Here is a 19,780-nt window from a genome sequence, read left to right on the forward strand (position 1 = left end):
TATATTAGGGATCTCTGACTTTGGGTTGTTCTCATTTTTGACCTCCACTTCAAAGAAAGGAGTGTTACCGCTGTCACTGCATTTACTGGAAGCCATGACATAGGTGCAGTTGCCCATGAAGTTGTAATAGTGGTTGTCAAAGGTGCGGTAGTGGGGGTTGCCCATGATCCAGCAGATGCCCATATTGCTGTAGATGTTCTTGTGTTTTTGCAATATGGACTGAGGCAGTTGATTGCCTCCCACATTGGCTGCATAGAGCCCTAGGAGAAAGAAACACAAGGCTGTATTTTAGGATGATATCTGAGGTCTATTGACTCTTTAATTGACGTTATCCATTGAGCCATTATTTCTGAAGACCCAGCCTAATTTCCCTTCCCTTTTTCTTAAACCTAAAGCTAAGTAGCCATCAGGGGAGACTCACCCCAGGTTAGCAGGGTTACAGTGCAGACCACTCTCACCCACATCATCATGGTCTCTGAAAAGGTGCATAAAGCTCAGTCAATTTCCTCTTTCTATTGTCCCACAGTGAACAGTGTAAGCATTAGGCAATGAACAGCTGAAGAGCAGATCTGCAAAAACATTCATGTCCTGGATAACACTTAGGCAAGGATTTGGAAAATTAAGATCATACTGGAATTCAAGGGCTTTTTACCTGAATCAGCAATACAAGTTGTTTGAAAGTGACCAGGTACAGCAACCTTAAATTGGTTAGTCAGTGATGTCACAACCAATCAGCTTGTTTCTTTGCCATCACGTTACACCCTCTCATGATAAATCCTTTCCCAAGATGTTTGCTGATCTCATGGTTAGGTGGTCATCCCAAGTACACCCAATCTTATCTGCATTTATATGTTCCTGTGTTTTTGTGATGGAGATTTGATGGGGCATTTTATAAAATATATTTAAATGTTATCTGGGCATGGTTAGATGAAAAATGACAATCTTATGTCGGTGGTGCCCACTTTGTCACTCCAGTTTTAGCTTAACTAATGATTCAACTTCTTAGAATGTCACATAATTTAATTACTGAAATCACTATGCCGAAAACACTATTATTTGTTTCTCTCTCCCTGTGTAAAAGCTTCAGGGTGTGTTCCTCAGTATGCCTAGGGTTAGTGAAGAGGCAACCTATTTTAGAAGATTACTACTGATACAATAGAAATATATTTAGTTAAAAAGCATGACATTCAAACAGTGGTCAAATACTGTAATTTATTCAGTCTATGTACACTTGTGTGCGTGGTTGCATGTATGGAGAAAGTAGCATTCATTTATTTATTCAGAAATTAACCAACCAGAGTTTATCCTATCCAGTGACACTGACTAGGCTACGTTTCCATGCACACTATATTCTGATTAATGTCCATATTCTAGTTATGGCAATATTCAGAATAATATGTTTCCGTGTGCATCAGAAACCAGATATTCCCGTTTACATGCTTATCTGTATATTCTGAATAAACCAGCGACGTAAAGCAGAAGTATTTTCTGCGTCATGACGTCTCAACGGTATCTCCCTGAATTTCACTCATGGCCAGATTACAGTTGCTATTGTTTTGCATGTCTCGTCTCCCTCAATTTCATTCATGGCCAGATTAAAGCTGCCTTACAATAGGCCACTTTTAGTTTAGAGTGTCCACCGATTATTCATCTGTCAACAGTGCGCGCAAAACATGCTTCTTTGAGCATTACGATGCCCATCGATAAATTCCATCATGATATTTATGCTTCAGGTTTTAATGGGATACATACATTGACCTCACCTTCCCTCTAGAAGTGCAAACTTTCTGCCACACTTTTCGCTATGTTTGCGAAGTGTCAGAGCATCAAACCAAGATACCAAAATCCCTTGCATGAACGTGCGCAGACGGAATTTAACATTCTAATAATTCGACGACAGGGCCAGAGTGGGGCAACTTTTCAGCCCGGGAGTTTCAGGCCCAAGACCGGCCCACTTTTTTAGTGGTGGTGGAAATTGGATAAATAAGGCAACATTTCAGCTCTTACTATCTTGTAGTTTTTATTATAGGCTAATATTCCACTATTCCACAAGAATATGTTGATAAGTTAACAAAAACAGGAAGGAAGACATAAAGCATTTGAAATGTATCCCACAATTCCACTAAGAGGCATATTGAACTACTGTATTGTTTACATGTTTTTTTTTCTGCATGGGTCAGCTATCATGTTGTTGTTTGGTGATTTGCTCCTTTACTACATCCACTTCTGAGCAAACAAGCCATATAGGTTGATCATGTAGCCTACTGCTGTCATAGCCTACTGTTCTTTCTTACATAAAGGAACTTTAATTCATATGGTTAACTCTATTATCCTTTCTACTTGTCCCTATAGTCATAGTTAATTTCGGGCTCATCATTTTCAGCGGGGGACTGGCTGATCTGCTGCTCAGAGGCTACTTTTGTTTTTAGGCCTAGGCTACTGCATACACAGATCAAGCTTGAGTTTTGTTATCAATATTTGCATAATATTTGCAAAGTCTATGAATAGCCATATTGGATGATACCAAAATGCTAATATTTTAATTAATTTAATATGTTACTTGCGAATAGGTGACAACGCTATAACGTCTAGTAGGTTGTTAGCCCAATTACGCCACTATAATCATGGCTATCTCTCTTTACCAGTTGCCACTTATGTCTGTCCTCTTCAAAAAAAGCATGGAAGCATGGCACATTTGGCAGCATTTCCCTCCAATACTTTTAGTCTTTTTTACCTGGCCTTTTCAGTCCCTCATGGCATATTTCTACTATCCATCCTCCCTGACGCTTATCAATACGGTAGGGCCGGCCCGGCTGGTATCTGAGAAAACTTTTTAGGAAAGACGGGCTATATGGACCCATATAGGGGAGGGGAGAACAACCCATGCAGAGGTTGCGGTGTTAGGCATAGAATGCGAACGTGTGTAGCCAACATTAAGAGAAGATAGATTAACGTGACAAATGCCAATATTTTCCCCTCGACCGGCCCTAAAGTGAAGCGGCCCACCAGGAATTCTCCTATTCTCCCGATTACCCACTCCGGGCCTGTTCGACGATGTGTTTGCATGCCACAATATTCCGGTTATAAGAGACAGTGTTAGGGGTGTTATTTCAGGTTTTTAGTATTCAGATAGTCACATATTACCTTAATCGTTTTATGGCAGCTGGACTAAGGTGTTTACGTGACTCATGCTTAATCGGAATATTGCCAATATTCCGAATAAAAGCGGAATATGGTGGGCATGGAAACGCACGTCGGAAATTATATCTGCGCATATTCGTTCAATGAATTTTGGTAGCTTGTTTTGATGCCATGACACTTGTGTGGCAAAAATGTTGCACTTCTAGAATGAAGATGAGGTTAATGTATGTGTAGGAACTTAAAGTTTTAATGTCAAGATGTAATGTATCGGTGGATGGAAGTATAGTAATGCTCAAATACGCAGGTTTTGCGCGCACTACCAACAGATGAAGAATCGGTGAAAACACCTCAAAGCGGCCTATTAGGCTAAAATACAAATTAATATCGGCTCTAATCTAGTCAATACACTTATTTCACAGTCATGAATGAAATTCAGGGACAGAGACTGTGGAGACGTCATGACGCAGATACTACTTCTACTGTACGTCGCTGCTTCATTCAGCATGCTGATTAACATGTAAACGGGAAGTTTGTGTGTGTAGAGTATGTCACTCCCAGGACATGAATAACAGGTTTTCACCAGGCAATGTATCACCAGGTTTTGAAGTTAAGGAGTCACGTTTCTCCAAGACTGCTGTACTCAAGTAAGTCAAACTGATGTAGAGGAATTCAATTCAATTAAATTCTCTTTTGATAGAATTGAACACTGCATTTCCCATTTTGGCATCTTGGTCTGTGGTATAAAGACAATTTAACATTTTCAAGCCGGGGTAGGGACTACATAAAGTTAAGAGACAGAAGTAAACTTGTTCTTGATCTGTATAACAACATGTCAGCTGCCAAGATCTGATAACTGTTCAAACACACAAACTCCCTTGCGTGCCACAAAAAGAAATATTTTCTGAGGTTGATGTTTACTCAGGAACCTAATGAGTTTCATTTTAATCAATTACTGACTGAGTGTACACAAAGCTCCCACTGTTTAAATGGCCATTGGATGTGCCATTCAGTTGGAAACAATAGAAAAGCACAAATTATTTCACATATTTCATCACCATTTTCATGTCCTTTATTAACATCCAGGTGGGCTTAAATGCAAATAATATTATACAATACATTGCACCACACATCATGAATACAGCCATAACTTGCTGTATGCACATATCCTGTAATAAGTAATAAGTTAAAAACGTTGCATTAAGAAAATCTAAAATGCTGCCCAACTGGAATGTCCTCTGGATTTTGTATGTACAACAAGGTCACTGTAAAAAGTACTTAACTTGATGTCAACCTGTACAATTGTCATTATAATGTATTGCAATTCTATGGCATGCACCATGAGGTATTTACAGAAAACTTTCATAGAAGTTCAGGTAAGAAATAATTAGCTACATACTGTATTTACTTATGGTTGTAATATACACAATAATATTTTATCTTGTATTTTGTCACCGGTGTTTAGTTGTAGCTGAAGGAGCTGCAGTTGCCACTGGAGGTCAGGAGCAGGAGAGGCCACTGTCACTGTCTGCCTCTATTCCATTCGAGGAGAACTGGATGAAGCCTGGTCGGTCTAGGCGGATGTGGGACTGGATCCAAGCCTGGTATTGAGACACCCGGGTGTACAGTACACGCCAGGATAATTGGGGCGAGCACAGCCGTAGCCAAAACTGACAATCCCAGACTGGATCCATACAGAGTCCTGTTGGCTGACCATTAGACCACCCGAGTCTCCCTGGATTGAAGAATGCAGACCACAGCATAATAATCAAACAAAGAGGGTATTCATTTAATTTAATTCATTTAATTAATGAAAATGCATAAGATTCTTTACACAATTGCACAATCATGACACTGAACTAATAGGAAATCAGAATTTAATCTCTCTCTTTACAATCAATGATCTGCATTATTATTATTAGGAATTCAGATTTGTTTGTAGTAAGGTTCATGTTGGGCTTTACATCACCTGACACGCGTCTTTGCCTCCTTCTTTTACACCTGCACAGATCATTTTATCAGTGACTAAACGAGCTCCGTAGACGCACTGACACTGTCTGTTCCCAGGCACCTCAACTTCCTGCAGGGTCCCAGGATTTGGAAGGCTCTCTAAGAGTGGCCAGATAAAAAAAAGACACAAATACTTTACTCTTCTTCATCATAGATATCTGCGTGAATTTTGCATACCAAACCCAAAGTTGATGCACTCTTCCACTTTTCATAAGACACATAAACAACCAAATAAAGAATATATTTTTTGGACCCACACATATATATTTTTTTATATTAAAACAGTTTATGTACACTGCCATTCAAAAGTGTGGAGTCACTTAGAAAATGTCCTTGTTTTCATCATTAATGTTGTAAATTATTGTTGTAGAAAGAAATGGCTGATCTTTAATGCAATATCTACATTGCCCATTATCAGCAACCATTCATCCAATGTTCCAAAGGCACATTCTATTTACTAATCTGATATCATTTTTAAAAGACTAATTGAGAAAACATTAGAGAACCCTTTTGCAATTATGTAAGCACATAATGTAATCTGAAAACTGTTGCCCTGATTAAAAAGCTCAGCTAGTATTCTGCCTATAATGGAGTGGAATGGACATTTCTAAGTGACCCCAAACTTTTGATCGGCAGAGTACATATCTGTTTTAACATAAACATAATATAATATAATATATATATATATATATATATATATATATATATATATATATATATATAGGTCCAAAAAATATATTCTTTATTTTTCTGTTGAAGACTTGTTGCATACCTCGTTCACTTATCTTTCCCCAGCCAGTGACCCAGCTCGGAGTACCATTAGGGAAAACACTCTCACTGGCAGGCAGACAGACAGGCCTTATGTAGTCACTGAAACAAACCGGAGAGCTAAGACGAAGCAAGGCAATGTCGTTGTGAACTCCACTGGATTTATAGCCTGGATGCTTGATAGCCTTCCTCACTCCCCTTGTTACTCGTTTGGGATTGCGGGTGTCCAGGTCTTGAAGACCAAGGACCACAGTTAACCTTGACAGACTGTTTGAACCTGGAAACAATGCAGGGAAAGATATTGTGTGAATATCCAAATGTAAAAGGGCATACTAAACTACAATCCACATAAAATAAATCCAAGCTGACCCAAAAAAGCAGTGTGCAGCTGTTAAGACCCATTCCTTGTTGATGAGGGAGCCTCCACAGAAATGGTTGCCAGAAATCTGTAAGCTTGCCTGCCAGGGCCAGTTTCCTGGAAGGCTGTCTTGTCCTCCAACTATTCGGTCATTGAGGGGAGGCCTACCACAAACTGAGAGAAGAGAATAAGCATTGGTGGGAAAGTTCATCCAAAAATATGAAACAGAGTAATTTATCATTTCATTTTAATACCAGGAGAACACTACTGTTGTGGAATGACTGAATGATGGTTGGTTGTTTCTGATGACTGATAATTTTGTGACAGACAATACAACTCCCCTTTGGGAGGCCTATACCTTCAAAAAGTAGCATGCCAAATATATGATGGGAGATGTGCTTCAAAAGAGATTATGTAAAATAATGTTACTTACCATCAGCAGAGCCTCTCTTTAAGTAAGCTGGGGCTGTAACTTCAAAGACTATGAAAATGGAAATTGTGTGTGATAATTATGTTTTTCTTTAAATAACACATTTGCCTATAAAATAGATATTTCTGGTGTTTCATCATAAATGACAGTCACCATTGTAAAAGACTCTACTGAAACTGCATTAGGGTAAGGCTACTCCATATAGTATTAGCACTATTACATAGAATATTACTCATAATATCATTGATAATTTGATGTTGATAAAACAACAAATGATATGGTTGGTTATTATGTATTTTAGTTAATATGACACATTTTACGCTAGAACAGTGTATAGTTAAGTGTTCGTTATGGGGAACTTACTTTTGGGAGCTTCCATGTCAGCCCTCTCTGAGGATGCAGATGTGGGTGCTATGTTACTATTTGTATATAGTGGTGGAAGGACAAGAGACGCTATCATCATCACCAACTCCAACAGAGGAGAACTGGACAAACCCTGGTTGGTCACTGTTGATGTGGGACTGGATCCAAGCCTGGTACTGAGACACCCTTGAGTAGACTCCAGGATAATTGGGTCGAGCACAGCCATAACCAAAACTGACAACAACAGACTGGATCCACACAGAGTTCTGTTGGATCACCATCAGACCACCATAGTCTCCCTGGAATGAAATGAAAATGAAATGTGCTTAGATCTTTACCATTTGTTGTATTGCTTTAAAAGTGCAAACTGAAGTTTGAGATAGCACAGGAACTGCCATGCCCAGTCACCATTAAATCTCTCCAATGTTATTAAGGTTACCATATTTGGGCAGACATTTTTGTTTACAGTAGGCCTACCTGTATATGAACACTACATTAGTTAAATTGAGCAAAATAATAATACCAACAATATCAATAATGATATCAAATATCAACAATGAACATAATGAGTTTTTATATCAACAAAAACATAAACAAGATAATTAGTTAATCAAGTGTAAGATAAACCGAGATGAAAATGAGTTCTTGAAATGAGTTCACTTCTTGAAAGTCCCAAAACGTTCACAAGAACACCGAACACTACAGTGGGCAGTGCTTCGACTTGGCCAGCTTCACTCGCGGTCCGTGCGTGGGATCACACGGTATCACGCGACTTTAATTTGTATTTTTCCAGTGAGACGCTGCAACAACCCAAACAACCGGTAGACGGCTCAAGTGAGCAGGGTGTCTCGTAAAAAGAAATGGAGCCTGGAAAACCCTACACAGATTTCACTTTACAGACTTTAGCAGACCAGAAATATGCCTGCCCTGCCCTAATAAAGAAATATTTGGTTAATATGTGAATTCCGTGAATCCCGTTTGCAGCCGTAGAAAAAACGCAGGACAAATTAAACATTCTGGTTTTCTCCGAGTGCAACTATGATAGACAGACATCATTTGGACAAAATATAGAGCATATTAACCTCCGTTGCTCAGCCAAATGCCTTCCTGTTACGTCCTGTTATCAGGAGTTACAGATGATAAACGATTTTTGATGGTCACAAGTTTACTTCATTAGCGGTTTTTTTTTTTTTTTGATTATTAAAGAGTGTTTTTCATTTAAAGGTTTGACTTCGTGCTTATTCAGTAGAGCATTTAGTGCTCTCCCCAATCCCAGACGTTCACATTGCATGTTTGTTTGTAATGGGTGCAACCTCGAGATAGGCTATGCGTTTGACGGCAATGAGTTGTTAACAGATAATGAACCAAGACATATAGCCCAGCAGCAATCTAGGGACTGTTCGTTATTTATTGAAGGGGCCACCGGAGGAATTTTGAGTGCTTCAGTTGCAAGTTGCATGACCCTCTCTTGCCTGCTAGAAATTGTTCAATGACCCTCCGACAGAATTGTTAAAAAGACATGACCCTCCTGCCAATTGTCGCTGTCTTCCGCCCGGCGCCACAGCCACACACTATGATAACGTTCTTAAATCAATCTTTCCCGTGAGCTTGCATGCTACCAGTCCTTCCTTTTCAAATGTGTTGCGCCTGTTTGCACAATTTCACAAATAATCATATGTGATTAACAATATGACAAATAATCCCTGTGCACGGGGACTGAAACAATGCATGCCGTTTTTTTCACAACTTTTTCTGTGTTTATCACGTATTTTAACTTTCCCCCGCTGTCTTGCCGTTTTAATGTTTTCCCGTAGAACATCCCATATTTTCATACTCTCATAACAGCCCTGCCATAGGGCCTGTCTCTGTGTTGCCCTGTTGCTACCCCTTGCCCTTCCAACGAAACAGATGTCTTCAAATCATCGTTTTCCTTGCTTGAAGGCGAACTTAGAGTGATGTTAACCTATTTAAGTTTAACGGCGTGATTGTCGGGAGAGCACGATTCATTGGCGCTTGCATGTTCGGCCTTACGTCTACGTGCGCACCTGAGGCTACTCAGCTACAGTGGCGGTTCTAGGATTTTTCTGAGACAGGGGCCACAAAGGGGCCACATCATACACTGAGGGGCCAAGAACCGGTCAACATCCATGCACAGAAAATCCCTTGTTCAGTAGGTCAGTGGTGTAGTCTATGTGATATGCAAGACTATGCAGTATACCCACTTAAAAAGCATCACCATCTCAGTATACCCACTTAAAATAGGCAAGGAAAGGTATTAACATTTGGGGTTGATCACAGTATACCCACTACAGCTAACTAGACTACACCACAGCAGTAAGGTGCATATATTTCACCAGTCTCACCTTGTTCAAATACTTTTGCTAAAAAACTAAAAAGCCAATATAAATCTTTTTCCCATTTATTTATAATGTGCATTGAAAACACAATATATAAAACTAAAATATAATAGACACTTCAGCGGAAATGCATTGATATTTTAAACAGAAATCATACATCATATTTGTACACTCATATTCATTTTTGTTCAATTGGATAAGTTTTACTTCAACTCTTTTCCCTTTTGTTGATAAGAGAAACCACCTTCACTGCCAGTTTGCATACAATTAAACAAACAAACAAACAAACAAACAAACAAACACACACACACACACACACACACACACAGCATGTGAGCAACAACTACATCATATTTACACTATTTTTTTTTTCAACAATTATTTTTACAATGGTCTGATTTGGAATGGTCTTTGAATCACCGTCTTGCTTCCAGTTACAAAAGTCTGATTCTGATTTGAAGACAGACGATGGGGAATTTGGAAGCTAAAAAATTATGGAAGGGGTAGCAAAACACTAAATATGGAATACTCCTACCATTTGAAGTCTTTGTACTATAGAAGTCATTTAGTGGCCTCTTCCTATTTCCATGCTGTATCTTGCGGAATACCTTTGGTTGCACAGAACCAGCTGCTCTATAATGGGAAATGTCTGGAGAGAAAGAAAATGAAACAAGTTTGAGTAACTTAATTGTTATTAACTTTCATAACCCACTGTCAACCTTTTTACTTTTTTAACACCTACCATGATTACATTATATTAGTGGTGTGTAAGTCTAGGTGCCTTTCACTTTAAGAAGGAGAGTAACTTGTGTCCTTGTCTGTAGTAGGCTATTATTTGGAAATGAGATGTGCATGAGGATGTAAGTCAGGATGTTTGCTGTTTGATTAATTAAAATAAATATTGAAAAAACAAACAACTTGAAGAGAACCTGTTTTGGATCCAGGGTAGGTATTTCACGGCGGCCCCTTGCGTTGGCCGTGACGCCCCTTTGAAAATCAGAGGTTTACAGGCCACGGTGGCCTTGGTGCCCCCTTCTTTAAATATTCTGCTTTGCGTCCTACTAATAGCGATACATATTTAGCCTATGGCCTGTCAATAATGTTAGCATTCACAGCGCAAATTACTCAGTGGAGAAAGTGACAGCGCAAGAAAGAAAGTGCGTCCAAATTAACCCATTCTTCTCAGTTGAACTACTCGCGAAGTAGCCTACTCATCACACAGACATCACAAGTATCACATGAACGAGCTTTTTCTCAGCTTTTAAACGATGTTAGCCGCTAATTGCTGTGGTGAACGGTTCGCGAGAAAAGTAAATATCATTCAATTTAATCATAAATTCTACTGAAGGTTTTAAGGCCCATCTCCCTACCCATTCATCTCGGTGGAATACTTCACGAACCCTTCGTTTAACATATGACAAACCATATATCAGAATAAACAGCAGACCTTACCGAACAGAAAGGTGTAAAACAGTCCCCTGTACAGTTAGCCGTTCCAGACCAATCCCGTTTTGAATTTGCCGTACATTTCAACATACATGGATGTCTCCAAATTTACACTGTGTTTAAATTGTTCCACATCATTTCATAACGGGCCAAATACAAAATAAATATGACAAATGTCGCCTAGATATCGGTAAATCAGAGGACAGCTGACAATAAGAGTTTGTGAAAGTAGCCTTAATGATCACAAAATGCTAAGCATGTATCTAGGCTATTTGAGTTTCTTAAAGCTGAGCTGTGCTTAAATTGTTCAATACATGATTTCATAACAGGCCAAATACAAAATAAATGTATATAGCCTAGATATCTGAAAATATTAGATGATCAAATGATTTACAGTTATATGTAATATGTCATGTTTTATGTTTTTGTAATGTTTCATACAGTGATGCAGGTCTACTGCAGTAAATACAACTTTGATCATTTTTATAGCATACTACTGTATAGTTAACTTTGGCCTTGGTGCCCTGACATGTGGCCTTTGTGCCCCCCACCAAATATGCCAAACTGAAGGCCAAGTGGCCTTGCCCCTACAATGGTGAAATTCCAAGCCTGCTTGGATCGCAGGAGTGTCATGCAATGTTAATTTAATTAATTGGTGAGCACTTGACAAGCAAACATGACGTGAGCTTACTGATGGCTAGAAGCAGGGGTGGCGCCAGCAGTTGAAAACATTCAGGACTTAGACAGCACTGTCAACATTTCTAAAATAAATGACAAAATATGCTCACTGTAGTGGCAACAGGAAATAGCATCGTACCATTAGGAGCAGCTATGCTTGGTGACTCTGGTGGTTCTGAAGACTGTGGGTTAAAGTCACCATCTCCAATCTGAGCCTACGCCATCCCAGTCTGTAGGTGAAACACAAATGTGTGTCACAAAATCCATACTTGTATTCAGCATGTCGTCTAGCAACTTTAAAACCAGTTAACAATAAAAACAATCATATAAAGCTTGAGTGAATAGGGTAGAACATTTAACCAATTTATCTCAATGAAACTCTACTTTGAGACAGAATTCATGCGAAGTCCATGAATCAAATAAACTCAGAATAGTGGTTAATAACTTTGCAATGATAGCTCACATTAACTCCACAAAAACGTAGTGTTAGCTAACATTACCCCTCAATTAGGCTTGCATTCTCATGAGATTTAACGTTAATGTTAGCAGCTGCTAAACCTTTTCCTCAAGCGAAAAATCAAACGCACTGGCGCATGTAATGTTGGACCCCAAACAAACAGGATGTCCATTTATCTGCAGTGCCATTTCATATAAGGCCATTCAAAAATGTCATACATTAATGTTAACCTGACTCTCATTAATGTTACCTTACCATGCATAAAATCTATCAGCATGCCAACAATGAATTCAAACCTGAACTCAGGTAATCTAACGTTAAGTTAATATCAACAGTTCACTGACTAAGTTACATTAGCTGCTTCATAATTTAATTGACAAACCTAACAGCAACACATAAACGTCCTTTTCACATATTAATGATAACTCACATAGCCTAGATTTGTGACTCACCAAGAAACTTATGTGGAGGATGAAACGCTGCCATTGATCGGTTCTTCACGCTAGCTGATACTTTCTTTAGCCAAATGTATCAGTTCTTCACATTAGCCGAGAGTTCTCTGGTTAGCCAAATGTATTCTTTCTTTCGTGCACAGACCTAAGCAGTTCTTTGTGTGCTTTAGCTTTCAAGCTTCAAAAGGTGCATTACTGCCACCAGTTGTTTGGGAATGGAATTGCATCTCTGATCATCATTCTCAACAAGGGACCAGGGGCCATTCAGGGGCCAATGAAATTTCAGGTGGGGCCAGGGCCCCTGTGGCCCCGCCCCTAAAACCGCCCCTGCTCAGCTACAAGAGAAAGAATTTCCCCTTTTTGTATGTTCACTGCAAGTTGGCCTACCATAACTTACCAACTCTGCACTGTAGACCCTAACTGGCTATTTATATTTTTCTGTGAAATAAGCAAATGTATTTGTTCAACTTTCAAGCAGAATTACGCATAGGCTACTTGGAACATAATACATTTAACAAAGGACAGATGTATGTTGCTAGTGACAAAATATTAACTTTCAGTGTTTTACGATGTCTTTGTCATGGGGAAGTGTTTTTCCCCATGCATTTATTCTAGGTTACTGTCAGTGACTGACGCCAGAGAAGCTGGGTCTGTGTTGTGTTGCGTTATAATAATTTATTTTCATTGGGCATACCGTGCGTCATTCCATAGCTCTTCAGTTCTGACAAAGCCAAAATTACTCCTTTTGAAACAATGAGTGCAGGAAGCGCTTGTATGGTTATATTGCTTGACGGTGGGGATCCCAAGCAGCTTTCAGCCATCTACTTATATATATATAATATATAATAATAATAATATATAATATATAATATATAATATATAATATATAATAATATTTAACATGTTAAAAATTATTTCGGCATAGCCTATAAGCCAGTGGTTCTCAAACTTTTATTTCATTCCCCACTTTGATCAAGCGGCATGATAACCTGGCTAGCGCCACCACTTCTCAATGAGACGTGGTCTGGGAACCAAACGTTCATTTTCTCGTATTTGAAAAAAAATGCCCAGATCTGTTTATTGGGTGCCACGGATGTCTATCAAATGCGTCTGTGCATAGCTCATCATCGCCTTGCTTTCCCCTGTTCTGTGATTGGTTCCTATCTCAGGCTAAAAATTTGCTCTATGGTCTCCAGGCTGCCTTAGCAGAGTGAATCAAATCGCGCGCAAGGCAGCATGGGAACACCCAGGCTAGCGGCATGACTGATGATAGTGGAGATAACGTGTTATCCCGAGGCTTTTGCAAGTCAGCATCTTCGACAGTAGTCTATTAAAAATATAAGTTTTCGATGTCCCAAACGGAGAGCCATACTTTATTGTTTTTAACAATCTCTATGCTACTCACAAAAATGTAGGCATGGGGACATGATGAAGTAGGCTATCCAACTGTCGTGGTTTAAATTATTGTGATTACGAGCCAGTGGTTTTCAAACATTATCGCGACTCGGACATAACTAAATGCAACAGGCTCATATCGTCCTCGCATTCGCAAAATGAGGACCAGTGTTTTGTCAAATTGCAAATAGCTATTCGTTTTAACGATTTTTTTTATGATAGTATGAAGTGCTTTTTGTATAGGCTACTATCTTAATCTTGGAATATGGGGAGGAAGTGGCGGCGGCCTGCAGTCAGCCAAATATGAATGTAATTCTGCGGCATAAAGCAGATGTATTTGTTTATTGTACAGAAAAATAAAAATGACATGTCAAGCAGTCAATTGACTACATTGCAGTCAAGAAGTAGGGCAAATTAAGACACTGTTTTGATTTGCGTAGTTGCGTTACCCCCAACACTGACAATAACATAGACAGCAAATTAAGATATTTTTTCGTTTTGTGGAGCGGCACCGGTAGGCTATCAAAAGCAGATTTCGATTTTCGCTATCACCGTGTAGGCAAGCCTTAAGCCATACCCAAATAGCCTTAATCGAGGTAATATTTAATTACGATTTATTTTGTTATTGAATTCGTAGGCTGGGATTCCTCTCGGTAACAATTACGTTTAAAGGTAGCCTCCTGCTTTTTCAGAAGGGGTGGCAGTCAGGCTACTGACAGAGCGATGTACAGTGGCAGAGCGACGCACAGTGGCTGAAAGTGGTACTAAAGCTTCACGCAGCTTCACGCCTCGTAATGCGCGAATGAAGTGGCCATTTGAAAGCGATGCCCACTGTAGGTAACTCATTCTACCAACGATAAATTAAAATGTTTATTTTGTATTGAAACAAGTATGTGAATATTGTAGGATCTCAGTAGACTCTTAATGAAAGCTTGATTTTATTACCTGACAGGAGTCTTTGCCTCCTGATAGCACGCCTGCACAGATCATGTTATCTGTAATGAGATTCACGCCGTAGATACATTTACACTTTCGGTTCCCAATCACAGGCATCTCAACTTCCTGTAGGCGGCCAGGATATGGAAGGTATTCTTCAACAAACCAAAAAGAACACAAACATACTTAGGCAAAGAAAGCATATCAGTTTTTTTGTCAAATAACCTAGACTTGTTGCTGCTCACCATTTAAAAATGGTGGGCCTTGGGCATACATTTTGCTTCACTGACAAACACAGAACACATTCCTTAATAACTCATGAATCATCAGGAATTCACATGAGTTCATAGTTCTTCATTCATGACCTCATACATGAACAGCACATCGCCTAAAGCATTAGGTACGGTGGGCACATCATTATGAATTATGATTTATTAAGCATGATCATGATTATCATTATTAAGCATGATACAAGGAAGTTTATTGTCACATGCATATAGTTACTGGAAGTAAGAAATGCAGTGAAATTATGTCTGGTGTCAGCCTATTTGTGCATTTATGGGGGGGGGGGCAACAAGGAGCACCCAAGAGCAACAGGGGCAAGGAAAAACTCCCTTACCAAGGAAGAAACCTTGGGCAGATCCATGGCTCAAGGGGCTAACCCAACTGCCAGGGGTCTTGGTGTGTGTGTTGGGGGGATGAGAAGGGAGATGGAATAGTGTGCTGTGTATGTGGGGAGAGGGCAGTGTGCAATATGTGTGTTGGAGAAGCTTCCTCATGAGACAATGTGCTGTGTATTGGGGGTGGGGGTGGGCAGGCAGTGTGTGCTGTAAGCATGTTGGGGATGTGTGTTGAGAAGCTTCCTGATGAAATAATGTGCTGTGTATGTAGGGGAGGGGTACTGCAAGCTACGTGAAGGGACTTACTATTGCAAGCAGAATACTGTATGTATGATGTATGTGAGTGATGACAGTGAAGATGTGTGTGTTGGCCGATGAAGTGGAGCAGTGACTGTGTGTGTGTGTGTGTGTGTAGTGTGTGTGTGGGTAAAGGGGGCAGTGTGCTGTAAGTATGTAGAGGATGTGTGTTGGAGAAGATCCTGAAGACAATGTGCTGTGTATGTAGGGAGGGGGGGCAGTGTGCAGCAAGTATGTAGAGGAGGCTTACTGTAGCAAGCAGTGTGCTGTATGTATGTGAGGTGGTGATGATGGAAGTGTGTGTGTTTTTTGTGTGTGTGTTGGGGATGGGGGTGGGGGTGATCATGTTATTATTCAACACTTTAGTTGAAAATCATAATGGTGTACCTATGTACCCATTGTACCCAATGTCTTAATTGATGTGTTGTTCATGCATGAGGTCATGAATGAGAGACTATGAACTCATGTCAATTCCTGATGATTCATGAGATATAAAGGAATAAATCATGGATTAATTCATGCATGAATTAATTCAACGTGTGTGAGCATAGTTTTACTGTGATTTCATCACTGAGACAGAATACCCAAATGACTTCCTTTGCATACTGAAAATGTACCTCCTTGTGCTATGTCTCCCCAGCCAGTGACCCAGCTATTGGTGCCATTATGAAAAACACTGTTACTCTCTGGCAAACAGACAGGCAGGATGTAGTCACTGAATGTAACTGGAGAGCTTAGATGAAGCAGAGCGATGTCATTGTCTCCTTCTGAATTATAACCTGGATGCTGGATTTACAGGCATCCTTACAGCAGTAGGGCTGTTAATGTCCAGGTAGTGAAGACCAATGACAACAGACAGCTTTGATCATACCTGGAAACAATAATGGGAACGTGTGTGAGCATTTTCATGTCAAAAGGATCAGTGTGAACAGACACACTACAATCCACAGAAAACAAATTCAAGCTGACCCTTTAGTGCAGTGTGCGGCAGTTAGCACCCATTCCTTGTTAATGAGAGATCCTCCACAGAAAATGTAGCCACTGTACTGTTGGCTTGCCTGCTAAGGCCAGTTTCCTGGAGAGCTGCCCTGTCCGCCAACTATTCGGTTATTGAGGGGAGGCCTACCACACAGAGACAGAGACCGTGGTGAGCAATTGACATCTTTAGTGTGTAACAGATAGTGTAATGCAGCAAAATGGGAAGATGGTGCAACTTCGAAGGATACCCACCCTTAGGAGAACGAATCTCCATTGACTCCATTGTTTCTGTTGGGGTAGTGATGTCTAGAATCGTGATGATGGACTTTAATGTAGATTAATGATTTATGTCCACAAGTAATAGTTTGCAAATTTTGCTGGTTGTGAAATTTCCCATTACAGGAGTAGTTTTGTGCTCTAAAACCATTATATTTGCACACATTCACTGTAAAAAAATGTTTGTGAAATTTACGTTAAATTACTGGCAATTAAGTTGCCAGCTAATACCAGTAGAATTACAGTAATGTCCAGTAATACTGAATTACAATACATTGCTGTAAAATAAAAACAGTACCTTAGTTGTAACTGTAGTTGTGTTGCGATTTATTGACGTTATTTTACAGTGTTTAACTGAATAAATAATGTATAATACTGTAGTTGTGTTGCGAATTTTTGACGTTATTTTACAGTGTTTAACTGAATAAATCATGTATAATACTGTTTATTATTTACAGCAACAACCTGTGACTGATTTGCTTTACAATACTTTATTGTAAGTTACTGTAAAAAAACTGCATGCTAAAAGTACTGTAAAATTACTGTAAAATGAATGCTAACATGCCTAATCTTGTTTCTCATTAAATGCTTTTCAACTAAACTAATCCCCTGGAGTTAGGCTAATTCATAATGATGACTGAGAAGGTTCAGAGTTAAACTTCAACTTTATTTCGAATGTAGCAAAAGAATGCCATTCATTCAACTCAAACTCAGCATAATTTCACCATTATTCGATCAATAGCCTGGAAATTGAAAGACATTGAAAAACATTTAGAAAATGAGAGAATGGCTTTGCGAAAGTGCCTAAAACCAAGCCAGTCAAAGTCCATGAGCTTGCGTAAAAGAGTGCAGACATTTACATTGATTGTGTGGCGTTTTTTTTTCCACTTGAAGCCTTGGAGCCGGTGTCTGGGTTGATTCCCACAAAGCACCTTCAAAAAAAAAAGGGGGGGGGAAGAGTGGTGGTGAGAGGGTTGGACAAGTAGATAAAATATGCTAAAAGATGAATGATGGAGTGGTGAGCAGTCTCCAGATCCAGATGGTATTTACTCACATACACAGTACATGTAGGGGCAAGCTACGGGCCTTACTATGCTGAACATGAATTTGAATGTTAAAGGAGAATTCTGGTGTGATATTGATCTAAAGTGTGTTGAAACATGAAACCAAGCTCATCTCGGCTTGTCCCCTGCACTCTGAAAGTAATTCAGTGGAAATGCATGGATTCCAGTTGCTGCTACTGGAAGTTACTTTTGAATCTGATCCTTATCATACCTGTTCATTCATACTCGTCACTCGACTTATCATGACTAAATTCAAGATGGCGGCGAACGGTAAACTTACTGAAGGTACTGTCTGTATAAATAGTCTTGTAAATAAACTACCAGTGCTTATTCAAAGTTCTCAATGTCTCGTTTTAAATGTCAGGGCCCTCGGAAGTCTACCAATGAAGTGTGGAAGCTACTTTGAGCCTCGTAAATGGTGTAAAACAGTGATTTATTTGCATGGCTAGGCCGATGCCGAGGCCCCCTTTGAAAACCTGTTGGTAGCATCGGCTAACTAAGCCAGATTTCGGTGCAGGGGACAAGCCGAGATGAGCTATGAGACATACGTTCACACTTGGTATCATGTTTCAACACACTTTAGGTCAATATCACACCAGAATTCTCCTTTAACATTGAACATTTTCGGTTGCAGTACCTGTTTCAGCCCCATTAATAGATTTACATGTACATTGGAAATGTATTATAGGAACATGACAGTCCATGACATTGACATAGGGGAAGGTGTGACATCTGTCTTTGCATGTTTCATCACATGTAGAGGGCATAAGCTTTCAGAAAATGTATAGTTCGAGTGGTTTAATTGGCTTTTCCTAAAACAATAGAGACCAAAATAGTCTTTCTACTTGATTTGCCTGGTGACTCTTGTGAGAAGCTTATACATTTTGGTCTCTATTATTTACATATCTATCTTGTGACTAAACATGCAAAGACAGATGTCACACCTTCCTCTATGCCATGGACAGTGATGTTCTTCTAATGTATTAACAATGTATTAAAATAGATTGATTTTCAATGTAAATCTATTCATGGGGCTGAAACAGGTAGTTCAACCCAAAATGTTCAATGTTAACATTCAAATTCATGTTCAGCATGGTCAGACCTTCAAAAATAAAGTTGGTTCCCTTGGGAGGTGAGGGGGTGATTGTAAGGCCCCGTAGCTCATGGCCTAATTAAAATTCTAAGAAAAGACTTTAAAACAAACACTAGGCTATCACTCAAGAAGCTGTGTCATCATATTTTTCATATTATAATTACCTTTGGATGAATTCAAGGACACATGAAGCCTCCTCTTGGTACTCCAAATTGAAGGTATAGAAGGTTGCAAACACACATATTGCACACTGCCCTCTCCCCACATACACATCACACTATCCCATCTCCCCTGTCATCCCCCCAACACACACACCAAGAACCCTGGCAGTTGGGTTAGCCCCTTGAGCCGTGGATCTGCCCAAGGTTTCTTCCTTGGTAAGGGAGTTTTCCTTGCCCCTGTTGCTCTTAGGTGCTCCTTGTTGGTGCCCCCCACCCCACCCCAATTCCAATCCCCCCCCCACCTTTCTTATGCAGCCCTTGCCACTTAATCTACTAAACCCCTTCTTCTGCTTTTTTACTACCCCACACACACTTTGCACAAATAGGCTGACACCAGACATAATTTCACTGCATTTCTTACTTCCAGTAACTATATGCATGTGACAATAAACTTCCTTGTATCCTTGCATCCTTGTTAGGATGAGAAGAGTCCTTCAGAATCT

The 19,780-nt window shown here is 39.7% G+C and overlaps 1 pseudogene; it reads right to left on the reverse strand.

Annotated features, from left to right (window-relative positions):
• Window positions 1–4,211: 4,211 nt before the first annotated feature.
• On the reverse strand, window positions 4,212–16,966 carry LOC125285685 (annotated as a pseudogene).
• Window positions 16,967–19,780: the final 2,814 nt, after the last annotated feature.

This window comes from Alosa alosa, chromosome 20 (assembly GCF_017589495.1).
Source record: "Alosa alosa isolate M-15738 ecotype Scorff River chromosome 20, AALO_Geno_1.1, whole genome shotgun sequence".
In the NCBI taxonomy this organism is placed as follows: domain Eukaryota; kingdom Metazoa; phylum Chordata; class Actinopteri; order Clupeiformes; family Clupeidae; genus Alosa; species Alosa alosa.